The following is a 12,929-nucleotide window of genomic DNA, read 5'->3' as shown; positions in this document are numbered from 1 at the left end:
TAGATTGTGAAGAGCAAAAAGGCAAACATTCACAGTGTTGAAAACTTTTGTGCCAATCTTAAGGAATATGGTGGATTTGCAAGATTCAGATATGTTAAGTATGTGTCTAGGAACAATGATGAGAAATGATAGATTGAAGAAGCTGTCATATGTACACTTCTGAAGTTTCGGTTAGCACCATTGGAACTAGCAAAGTCACTTCCAAGTGAACTCTACTCACATATTGATAACCATTGGAAATATGCAATAGATTTAGAGAGACAAATAAGAGAAAGAAGTCTTGTCAACTTATTTCCTGACATGTCTGTAGCTGAAATCAAGGAGCATTTGTCCACATACAATTCAAAATTTCTTGTGAAACAAAGAGCCTTAAAATTGATGAATGGGCTATATATTGATGTGGAGAATGAGACTAAGGCCAAGTGGCAAGAGATCTTCAAATAAAAGGATGTCGGTGAACAATCTCAAATTGAAATTGTTGATGTCACCAAGCAAGGTCCAGACCTGGTTGACACAATACAAATTGATGAAGATGTAATGGATGAAGCTGCACCAAAGCAAGAAATGTTTGAAGGCACCACTTATGCAAAACATGTGTCTAGTGAATCGGTCTTAGAACAAGTTCAGCCTTATCCACCGGTGAAGCCAATAGTACCAACCAAAGCCCCCAAGGACACTGAACAAGTTACTAAAGGTAACAAATCTAAAGCTGTAGAAGATACAAGTAACAAGTCTGAAGCTGCAACAAACACAACAAAAGATCAATCATCTCTAGCACAGAAAAACATAGCAAATATTACAGCAGAGACCCCTAGCACCGAGCCATCCAAAGACACTACAACTGCTACAGGAATAGTGCAAAGTGTTACATCTACCGAGCAACCTACCAAGGGACAACAAGCCTCACAAGCACTTGTCTTAGTGCCCCAAAAAAAAGGAAAAGAGAAAAAGGTGAGAAAGCATGGTTTTAAATTTGACTTATCTAAATTGATCGTGTTGCCGAATGTCAACATCTCCAAATTAAAAGGGCACGCACTCACTGAATTCGGTGAACTATGCAAAGCAAAGGCTGAACAGGAGAATCAACTGGCAATACAGAAAAAGAACAAGGTACTTCAAAAGGTTAGGACATTGCTCACATAAATGCTAACATCAGCAACAGTGTCAACCGATGCAGCCATCCATATTCAGTTGGATGAACTCCTTAATCAAATTGAAACATCTGGAGTTGATGCATCCGAATACCTAAGCAAGCTCAAGGATAAAGAGCTCACAACAAAAATGATAGAGGAAGTCCAAAAATCAATTGTTGTTGGCAAGGTAAAACTTGTCAAATTCATTGCTGAGTTGACCCCTCAACTCAAGCACATTCTTTATTTATTCCAGAAATTGTGTACATTTTCTTTATTTATTAAAGACTGTAAAGCGAAAAATCGCGATCGAACCCTAGTTGTTCTCCCCTCTTCCAACTCCAAGGAGAGAGAAGGGAGGTTCGCTAGGATTCGATGGTTTTCACTTAGGGGAGAGACTTTACATTCAAAAGAGGGGTTGAAACCCACAAGATCCAATCCTACACAATGCAAGATTGGATGCTAAATGTGTTTCAAGGGTTAAGACAACAAGGCTACCCTCTTTTGTAAAGAATGTTGATAGGAGAATTAAGCTAAGCATGCATAGAAAGTGATAAAGATTCACTTATAAACTGAGATAAGAATACAGTATGAAGCTGCGGACCTGGAATTAGCAGTAAAATGTCGATACGGCGCTGTCCTGCAAATTTGAGCAAAAGTTGTCGGGACGATGGCGCCCGGCGCCACGGTCCTCCGAAAAATCCGCGAAACGAAGGGGGATCTGTTCGTCTCTGCACAAGGATTCCAGATCTTCAATTTCAGCCGCGTACCTGCAACCTACAAACAGAAAAGAGAAGATGATTGGGGGGTTAGGGATTAGGGGTTTGCCTTTAGGTCAAACCCCAGTTTTGGAATTAACCAAGAAATGAGCAAGAGCTGTAAATGTAAATGTATGTAAAACAAGTACTAATACCTTGTTCTAAGGATGTTGGTATCCTTATGTGCAAAGGTTTAGATGTTGTATGTTGTATGTTGTATGTAGCATGTAGTATGTGATCTCCTCTTCAATGGTTGAATCCTTGACTTGAATGCAACACTTAGCCTTGAATGGAGACTTGAAATGATCAATTGCTTGAAGGAATGCTTGAATGCTTGAACGCTTGAGTATAGTTTCCATGCCTTTTTCCACATATCCTCTTCATGCCAAATGAGAGAGAAAAATGTAGTTTATATACTTGTCATTTAGGGCTGATAGATTGATTTTCCCGACCTTAGGCCGACTAGGAAAGTTAATTTCCAAATTGCAAACAAAAAGACCCGAGACCCCTTAGGAGACCGGGCCCAAAATAGGACCTAGGGACCAGGGCGCTGGGCGCCATGGTCCTGGGGACCAGGGCCCTGGGCGCCCTAGTCTTGAAGGACCAGGGCGCTGGGCGCTCTGGTCCCACCTCCTGGGACAACAGGGTGCAAGGAGGTTCAGGCCAGGGTGCTTGAAAAATGTAGTTTTCAGTGTCGTGAGCAAGTTTCAGGGTCTCCATTCAGGTTGCGTGTTGCGTCGCCATCGTGAAGACCAAAATGCAGTCAAAATTGCAAGTGTCGCAATTTTAGGACGCTACATTTAGCCCCCACTTTAGCGGGAGTATGTATGCTCATACTTCCGGTAAAGTACAAGGAAACAACATTGAAAGACTTTCACCACGTCAAGGAGGCAAGATACACCAAGCCCCCAGTGGACTAAGGATCTTATGACTTCGATTGACAAAGTAAAAGGGAAGATCACGAGGGAGAACCATGACTGTCAGTAGTAAAGGTTCCCTCACTATGAGTCATGCAAGAAAGATATCAAAAATTTTCAAGGCAAGGCTAAATTTACCAAGAAATTTTCAAGTATCTTGAAAAGATATGAATGGGATGTATGCCCCCCTACGTTAAAGCGATCGTACACGCCTCATCGGGGGTGATTGTTTTAATGTAGTGATACACATAAGAAATGAGAAAGGAAAGGAGCACGTTATCGCAAGGATTTAGCCCCCAAGTGTGAGATAAGCCCAAGGATAATGGACACAAAACACAAAGCACAAGGTGACTTCGCTTTCCTCGGGGTCAGTATGCTGTATGATAATTCATGTATATATATCATATGTATGTATGCATAATTGTTCTTCATTCCCCAATCAAGGAAGGTCACCTAGAAGAAGGGAACACATGTGTCTTTTGAGTCAACATGAGAGAGACCGAGAGATCTCAATGCTTTGCATCGTCGTCAAGTAGACAACACCAAGGACAACAAATAGAAGAATGAGAATAACACATAGAAGAAGTAACAAAAGAGAGGGGGAGAGAATCTGCTATGCTAATGTAACTAGTCTAGCACGTCATCTACCCCCCGATCTTGCTGATCAATGTTTCGGGAAGGCAGGGAACACGCTAGAGGAGGAACATCCAACACAGCAGATGGAGCTATCACAAGATCCAAACAAGGGCTATGTTCATGTTCCGAGCCACATTGTTCTTGTCTAGGAGCTAGGATAAGTGCTTTAGAAAATTCATTAGATAAATGATTATCAACATCAACAAGTTCATATTCACTATCAGAAGCAAGAGGAGTAATATTTTCATCCATATCATCATCAAGATTTATAAAAATAGGATTTTTAACTCGCACAGGATCAAGACCATCATGCATCTCATGTTTAGGAGATTTCGGCTCAATGTCTGGCTGAGGAGAAAATGGAATAATGCTTGCTGAAGATGTTTTTGGAGATTGCAAAGTTTGAGAAGCGGCTGCCTGAGCTCTAAGACGACGCTTTCGTCGGCGTTCACGTGCAGAATGATTTCGTCTAGTCTTAGTAGGAAGTGGAGAAGATTGAGGAGGAGGAATGTTCTCATCCTTAGCACTTGGGTGTTTAGGTTGTGGTCTCTTAGGCTGGATAATAGGAGAAGAAGAAGGTCTCTTCTCTCTATAAAAAGAAGGAGGAGGAACTGCTCCATACAAAGGAGGAATATTTGGTTTAGGGAGAAGACCAAGTCCATCATGACGAGGAGGTATAGGTCTACTCTTAGGAAGTTTATTAGGTATAGACATAGTCACATCCATAGGGATGGGTTGAGAATCTTCTTGAGGAAAGACATTAGTTTTATCTTTCAAAGGAAGAACTTCCTTCTCAAGAATGGTAGGAATATCAAGTTTAGGTGCTCTAGGTTCACTTAGAGATAGGATCATATCTGTTTTCCACTTTTGATAAGATTTGAAAAGATGATCACTTCACGGAGGAAGAGATTGGAATTGTTTAGGCCAAAAGTAATCAAGAGGAACACTAGAAGTTCTTTCAGCTGGTTTAAAGAGACTATGATTGATAGTAACAACTTCACCATTATGGGGAAATTTCAAACACTTATGAATAGGAGAAGCAATAGCTTTCATGGAAGATAGCCAAGGATAGCCAAGCTTCACACGAAATTGTTCGGAAGATGGAATAATAGCAAAGTTCACATCAAGAGATTTGTTATGGATCTCAATAGGCAATGTAATAGAACCAATTGCAGGAGAAGAAAATGCATCAAATAGTTTCACAATCACATCTATTTTGTCATAGATCACTTGATTCAATTGCAAAGTAAAAAGAAATTCTTCAGTAATAACATTAACCATGCACGAAGGATCAATAAGCACTCCACGGAAAGGTGTATTCTTAACTTTTGCAACTATGTATAAAGGACCATCAGGTGCCCTAATGGTTTCACTGGAATCAAATGTGATGGAAGGTTCTTTAGGGATTTCTTGCTGCTCTACAAAGTTAATCACATTCGGAGTCATAGACACAAGACCATCAGATGAGAGAGAGGAATCATTAGCCTCAATTGCATTAAAGGTATGAGAAGGTAATGGATTAGTAAAAATCTGAAGATTTTGGTTAGGAGGAGCTACAGATGTGTTGCCTTTATCATTCACTCCAGAAACAGAGATAGTATTGTTATCAATCAAATCTTGAATTTTACCCTTTAAAGAAAAACATTTTTCAGTATCATGCCCAGGCTGACGATGAAAGTGACAAAAAGATTTATTATCAAAATAAGGTGAAGTAATCTTTGCAGGATCAATTTGTCTTATAGGAGGAAGAGTAAGCACATTTTGTTCCAATAACTTATTCATAATACTATGCAATGATTCATTCAAAGGAGTATACTTTCTTTCTTTCTTGAAAAATTTAGAAATAGGAGGCACACCTGATGCTGCATTCACATTGTTGTTGATGATGTTTTCATTGAATTTGATGGAATCTCTGTTCGGTTTAAACTTCCCAAATGGTTGTTGACTGCTATCACCCTTATCACTCGGAGCCATAGGATGTGATTGTTCCATTTGACTCACAGTCAGTTGATAATTGTGAAGAGTGGCACACAACTGTTGGAAAGAAGTAAACTCAGAAAACAGAAGTTTGTCTCGAATATCTTTTTGTAAATTAGAAATAAAGATTCTTTGAATATCATTGTCAGGCACTGGAAAAGAAATTTGAGCATACAAATGCTTATATCTACCAATGAAATCAGTCACTTTTTCTTTAACACCTTGTTTACAATGCATTAAATCAATCAAAGTAACCTTAGGACTTATATTGTTTTGAAATTGTTGAATGAAAGCATTTGCAAGTTGTTCGAAAGAAGTAATAGAATAAGGAGGCAATGAGCAATACCATTGTAGGGCTTTGTCTCTTAATGTTCTAGTAAACAGTTTTGCAAGCAACCTTTGGTCATAAGCAAAATCGGTACATATTGTTTGAAAAGTCTTAACATGTGTTAGAGGATCTCCTTTACCATTATAAAGTTCCAAATGCGGGATTTCAACATGTTTAGGAGGGATAGCTCGAATAATGTCAAGAGAAAGTGGGCTCGCAACATCAAATGTGGGCACACTAAACTTAGATTGATTCATAGAGGCAATTTGTTGCTATAAAGAAGAGACGGTTTGTGCAAGATTGTTAATGGTCGCTTCAGTCGAAGAGTTCATATTGGATGTGTTAGATTGAGATGGAGGTATTATGTTATTGAAAGAAGGTAAAGAGTAAGGTGGTGGGACTCTATGATAATTAGTCATAGGAGATGATTGGACAGGAGGAATACTACAAGGAGGGATGGAATGGTTAAATGAATTGCTCCCTTGCGTCATGTTCATTTGTGGAGATATAATAGGGACACTCATTGAAGGAATGAATGAAGGAGTCGGATTGAATGAAGGAAGAGGGTTAACTGAAGAAGAGGGATTGCCCCCATGACTAGTAATCACGGGAGGAATGTCTTGTATAGAAGTAGCCATGATGTTTGATGTAAAGGTAGGTATACTAGTAATAGGAGTTGTCAAAGGAATAGAATGATTGACTTGAGTAGGAGGTTGTGTATAACCTAAGGTTTCGGCACAACTCTTCATAGGCATCACATTCGAATCCACAATGTGTGCAATACCACGCAAAATATCAATTCCATTCTTATCACTTTGAAGCATACGTTTTAGACCCTCAATTAAAGGAAGAGCTTGACTATCAGGGTATTCTTGAGACATCCATTGTCGAAAATCGTCAAATTGGTTATCCAATTTCGAAAGTTGTTCTTCAGAAACCTCATGGAGAGCTTCTTCATCATTAGGAGGATTAGAGGAATTACCCATGTCCTCGTTAAAAAGGCTATTCAAATTAGGTTCCATCTCCTCAGTAGTTAAACCTTGGAAAGACTTAATTCTACGGCTTCGTCTAACAGGAATAGTGGAAGTAGGGCTTATTGTTGTAAAACTCATGCACTAGAAAGAGAGAGAAGATTTTGAATTTAGAGGTAGCAATTTTCAGTAAAATCAGCCAATCTTCTGGATTTAAGCTGTTAAATGCAATCACAACAGTCTCCCGAAATTTCGGAAAAAATGCCCGGGACCGTGGCGCCCGGAGTGCAACACGGTCCTTGCAACTTTTTTCGAAATTTGCAGGGATGAAAGGTATGATGATTTTAGTGCTAATCTGAAAAAATTGAGTGATTTTACGATCTGTAGATAGGCCAAATTAAAGTTGTAATCTCGAAATTGAACCCTATCAAGATTGTCGAAAAATGCAAAATTTGAATTTTTGAAAAAGAGAGGGAAACTGAAATTTTGAATTTTGTGATTTTAGAGGGAATGTCCAGAGCAATGCAAATTTTGAAATTTGAAAATTGACTCAATTTCACGCAAAATTCAATTTTGAAAGCGGAAATCAAAGTTGTTGTAATTAAGCACTTAATTTCAAAAGTCACAAAATGCAAGAATTTGAATAAAGCACTGAAATTTTTAATGAATGATAACACACTTTTCATATTTAGGACAGTAAGAACACAATTTTGACACAAAATTTCAATTTCAATGATTTTTAAATGTTTAGAAGCCTTAATCCAAGCAATCACAAGACCAACTTTGACTGTTATTTTGAAGGTGTTAAAATTGATAAAATCAGCCAAAATTCTGGATTTTAGCAGAAAAACACAGTAAGATCTCGCTCCCGAAATTTCGGGAAAAATGTCGGGGACGATGGCGCTCGGCGCCACGGTCCTCGCAACTTTTTTCCAAATTTTCAGGGATGAAAGATATTGTGATTTTACTGCGGAATCCAAAGTTACAACTGATTTGGAGATGTTTTGATCAGTGAAATTGTCGGACAAAGGTTGAATCAAGAGGGTTTCAAAAATTAGAGGTTTGACACTTAACCACTTAATTTTCAAAATTAAAGCACAGATATGAATTGAAAATTTGTAATAGAAGGGCAGATCTGAAACAGGCATTAACATTTAGACATTTCGCAAGTTCAATTACTAAAAAGAAATTTTAGGGTTTTTATGCAATTACCTCTAAAATTTTACAAAAGATCAAACATGGAAATGTAATCAATTTTTTCAGATCTAAGCATGAAAAATCAGAAAGGATGTTCACGTCGGGTTCACCAAAATGTAAAGCGGAAAATCGCGATCGAACCCTAGTTGTTCTCCCCTCTTCCAACTCCGAGGAGAGAGAAGGGAGGTTCGCTAGGATTCGATGGTTTTCACTTAGGGGAGAGACTTTACATTCAAAAGAGGGGTTGAAACCCACAAGATCCAATCCCACGCAATGCAGGATTGGATGCTAAATGTGTTTCAAGGGTTAAGACAGCAAGGCTACCCTCTTTTGTAAAGAATGTTGATAGGAGAATTAAGCTAAGCATGCATAGAAAGTGATAAAGATTCGCTTATAAACTGAGATAGGAATATAGTATGAAGCTGCGGACCTGGAATTAGTAGTAAAATGTCGATACGGCGCTGTCCTGCAAATTTGAGCAAAAGTTGTCAGGACGATAGCGCCCGGCGCCACGGTCCTCTGAAAAATCCGCGAAACGAAGGGGAATCTGTTCGTCTCTGCACAAGGATTCCAGATCTTCAATTTCAGCCGCGTACCTGCAACCTACACACAGAAAATCGAAGATGATTGGGGGGTTAGGGATTAGGGGTTTGCCTTTAGGTCAAACCCCAGTTTTGGAATTAACCAAGAAATGAGCAAGAGCTGTAAATGTAAATGTATGTAAAACAAGTACTAATACCTTGTTCTAAGGATGTTGGTATCCTTATGTGTGAAGGTTTAGATGTTGTATGTTGTATGTTGTATGTAGCATGTAGTATGTGATCTCCTCTTCAATGGTTGAATCCTTGTCTTGAATGCAACACTTAGCCTTGAATGGAGACTTGAAATGATCAATTGCTTGAAGGAATGCTTGAATGCTTGAACGCTTGAGTATAGTTTCCACACCTTTTTCCACATATCCTCTTCATGCCAAATGAGAGAGAAAAAATGTAGTTTATATACTTGTCATTTAGGGCTGATAGACTGATTTTCCCGACCTTAGGCCGACCAGGAAAGTTAATTTCCAAATTGCAAACAAAAAGACCCGAGACCCCTTAGGAGACCGGGCCCAAAATAGGACCCAGGGACCAGGGCGCTGGGCGCCATGGTCCTGGGGACCAGGGCGCTGGGCGCTCTGGTCCCACCTCCCGGGACAACAGGGTGCAAGGAGGTTCAGGCCAGGGTGCTTGAAAAATGCAGTTTTCAGTGTCATGAGCAAGTTTCAGGGTCTCCATTCAGGTTGCATGTTGCGTCGCCATCGTGAAGACCGAAATGCAGTCGAAATTGTAAGTGTCACAATTTTAGGACGCTACAAAGACATAAAAAATAAAACTGATGCAATTGAGAAAGAGATCACTAATCTATCATCCAAGTTGACCACTGAGCCTAATTCAGTTTAGACTTTTTACAAAAAGCTACAACAGCTCATGGCTCAACAGTTAGAATTGAGGAATGAAGAGCATAAAATTAGGATGGATATAATGACCCTTCAAACATTATTCCTTCCTCATCTCTCATCAGTCCAAGAGTAGCTTAACCGAGCTACAAGCTTATCAACTACCCAAGAGGGAAGCACTCTTGATGGCTTGATATCACTCTTATCTAATATTCAAGCACAAAACTCATTAATGGAAAGTCTCAAGGACTTACTCTCAGTTGCCGTCACTAATGCCCGGACCAAGTATAAGACTATTTTTGATCAGTTACTGCCTCTGGATGCAAGTTAAGTTTTTAATGTTTGTCAAAAAGGGGGAGTAATATTATGTTACTACACAGGGGAGGAAAGCCTAGCAAAGGGGGAGTAATTCTACAGTTGGAGAGTAGTATAGTTTTGATAAGACAATTTTGAGTATTGTATACAAGGGGAGTATACTGAGTAGAATATATAGAGCATTCAGAGCACACAAGTACAGTACAGAACTGAACAAAACATGCAAAATTTAGAGTTATGTATAGGATAATGATAAGGGGAGTATATCTGCATATACTATTGACTATTGTACATATTGTCAAGTATAGTCATTTTGTCAAGTATATAGTTTTCTGAGTTATGACTTTGTAAGTAGTTTTTGTCAAACATCTCAACTAATGTCAAAAAGAGAGATTGTTACTACTTATCAAATTGCCATTAGTTTCATATCCAAAGTCATACTATATTCTAGTCAGTTAGTATTACCGAGTCATGTAGTCGGTACACATAGAGAAGTTGGTATGAACAGTCTAGTCGGTTACTAAAGAAAGCAGTCACAGAACACAGTATTCATCGAGCTGTTTACCGAGTAAAGGTTCATGGCTACCGAGTGGTAAAGTTAACTCACCAAATTGATATTCACCAAGTGAAATGTTTTACTAGATACATTGAACCTGGACATGCACATGAAAACGTGTTACAAGATCGAGGCACATCTAACCATTTTTGCATTGGAAATTGCACTATGAGATTATGTATGATTACAAGGCCAATCTAACCAATGAGATATTTTGTTTAGTTATTCATTCGAAGAATCTTTTTGTAAGATCGAAGCAATGAATTAGATCACCGCTGTAAGAGATCTATATATACAACATGATTCTAGGGTTAGATATATGACATGATATGATGTGATAACAGATGCAATGAGATAGCAGTGTGTATGCATGAAGGAAGACTATTACAGAGACACAGAGAGGTCACCGAGAAGGTTATCAGTGAATAGTCAAAGAACAAAGTAAAAAGAAGAGTTTACCAAGTTTCATTATGGGTTACCGAGGTATGCTACAAGCTAGGTAATCTTATTCAGAGCACATAGAATCTTCTTTAACATTTCAGATGTAAAGTTGCAGATATTTGTAATGAATATATTGTAATATTTTGAAGTTGTAAGAGAAACCTTTAACAGGGTAAAATACTCTAACCAAGTCTATAAATTGTAAATCCTTTAACCAGGTGCTACACTTATATAGTGTTGTAAAAATCCTTTAGTAAGGTAGATCTAACTAATCTTAATACTTCTAACAGTGTAAGCTATTAGAAATAGCTAAATGTAGCTCTAACCGAGCATTCTTTATTATTGCAATAGTGAAGTTGTGGGTGCCATCCCCACTGCAGTTTTTCTCTCTAACCAAGAGTTTCTGCATGACCAAAATATATGTGTTATGGAGTGAATCATGTATGATTGTTATCTGTTGATTATAGTTTTATTGTATGTTACTGCACTATTCTATTTATGCATAATAGTAAGGTTATTACCAAAGGAAAATTTTGGAGTACTGATTCACCCCTCCCCTCTCAGTACATTAGCTTTGTATATTGGGCCTAACATATCCATCCCAATTGAAGACATGGTGGTCAAATACATGGAAAAAGGCCCTAAACAGAAGAAGTTCAAAACAACCACCAGGTTGGACACTGATGAAAAGATCAGGAGATGGGTTGCTGAAATCGCTTCCTATAAACCCAAGGAGGAAAGTAAAGAAATAAATGCAGAAGATTTTGAGGTCACCAAAGTAGATCTCGGAAACATGAGCATGGACTCTGATAACCACCTTTTCAATGTGATGGCTAAGAAGATGCTCACAAGGTTAGAGAAAGATAGACAAGAGAAAAGGGAACTAAAACCACATATCAAGGTTTTAGCCCAGTTCATTGATAGCCTAGGCTATTTTTGAGCACTTCCTATATCACAAGCTTCAGAAAACTTCGATCCCACTTCACCAAAGAACAAGAAATTTATGAATCAAGTTCAGTGAGCCAAGAGCATCACAGGGGCTGTAGAAAAATGGATTGAAGGGGTGATCAAGGATCGCAAAAAATATATTACAGATTCCAAGATGCTATGTGATGATATTCAAAACCTCACTGCGGAGATCCAAAATCAGATTGTGTCATGGGAAAAGGAGGAGCACAAGTGGGAGAACATATTACCCATGTTCACCAAGATAGAAAAATATGGAGCCACTAAGTTTTTAGCAGAAAATTTAGTAAAATTGATAACTTATGAGTGCCAGCTCTTTGTGTTGAAGAAAACTATAGCATGGCAGGTAATTACATTCAAGACTGTAATCTCTAATGCCAAAGCCTCCATTTACGAGCTTGGGGAACTTCAATATAGTTTGGCCAATGATAAGAAAGTGGTTAACCTAGATCATGATTGGCAACTAGGACTCTATGGGCTGAATACACAAGATGCGGTAAAGGCATTTAAGTTGCACAAGGAGAAAGTTAGGGCCAAAGGAAACTTCACTTCTGAAGATATAACACAGATTGCCCGAATTGAATCCTTGACATTCATTAGCAATGATCATTTACCTAAACATACCAAGAAAATGGTAAAATGCAGGTGGGAAAAGGAAGCTACAAAGGCAAAAATTAATGCCATGAAGAATTTGAGTCACTCTATGATTCAGGAGCTTAGAACCACCCATGATACCTAGAAAAGTGGAGGAGGAGATGACACTGGGGATGAAGCGTAATTTGATGCTTATACTTTGTTTTCATTTTTAAACGCTTTTCAAACCTTGCAATGATTTCGGGACATCTATTCCCTAAATACTCTGTTAGTTTTATAATTGCTTCAGAGGAGGTTGGCTTTTCAGGGAGACCTCCTCTGTTTTTCAAAAGATGACTATAAGTTCGATAGGAAATATTTAGAAAGGGTTAGTGTAGCGTCCTAAAATTGTGACACTTGCAATTTCGACTGCATTTCGGTCTTCACGATGGCGACGCAACATGCAACCTGAATGGAGACCCTGAAACTTGCTCACGACACTGAAAACTGCATTTTTCAAGCACCCTGGCCTGAACCTCCTTGCACCCTGTTGTCCCGGGAGGTGGGACCAGAGCGCCCAGTGCCCTGGTCCTTCAGGACCAGGGCGCCCAGCACTCTGGTCCCCAGGACCATGGCGCCCAGTGCCCTGGTCCCTGGGTCCTATTTTGGGCTCGGTCTCCTAAGGGGTCTCGGGTCTTTTTGTTTGCAATTTGGAAATTAACTTTCCTG

This window comes from Cryptomeria japonica, chromosome 3 (assembly GCF_030272615.1).
Source record: "Cryptomeria japonica chromosome 3, Sugi_1.0, whole genome shotgun sequence".
In the NCBI taxonomy this organism is placed as follows: domain Eukaryota; kingdom Viridiplantae; phylum Streptophyta; class Pinopsida; order Cupressales; family Cupressaceae; genus Cryptomeria; species Cryptomeria japonica.
Note: the sequence above shows the minus strand (reverse complement) of the source record.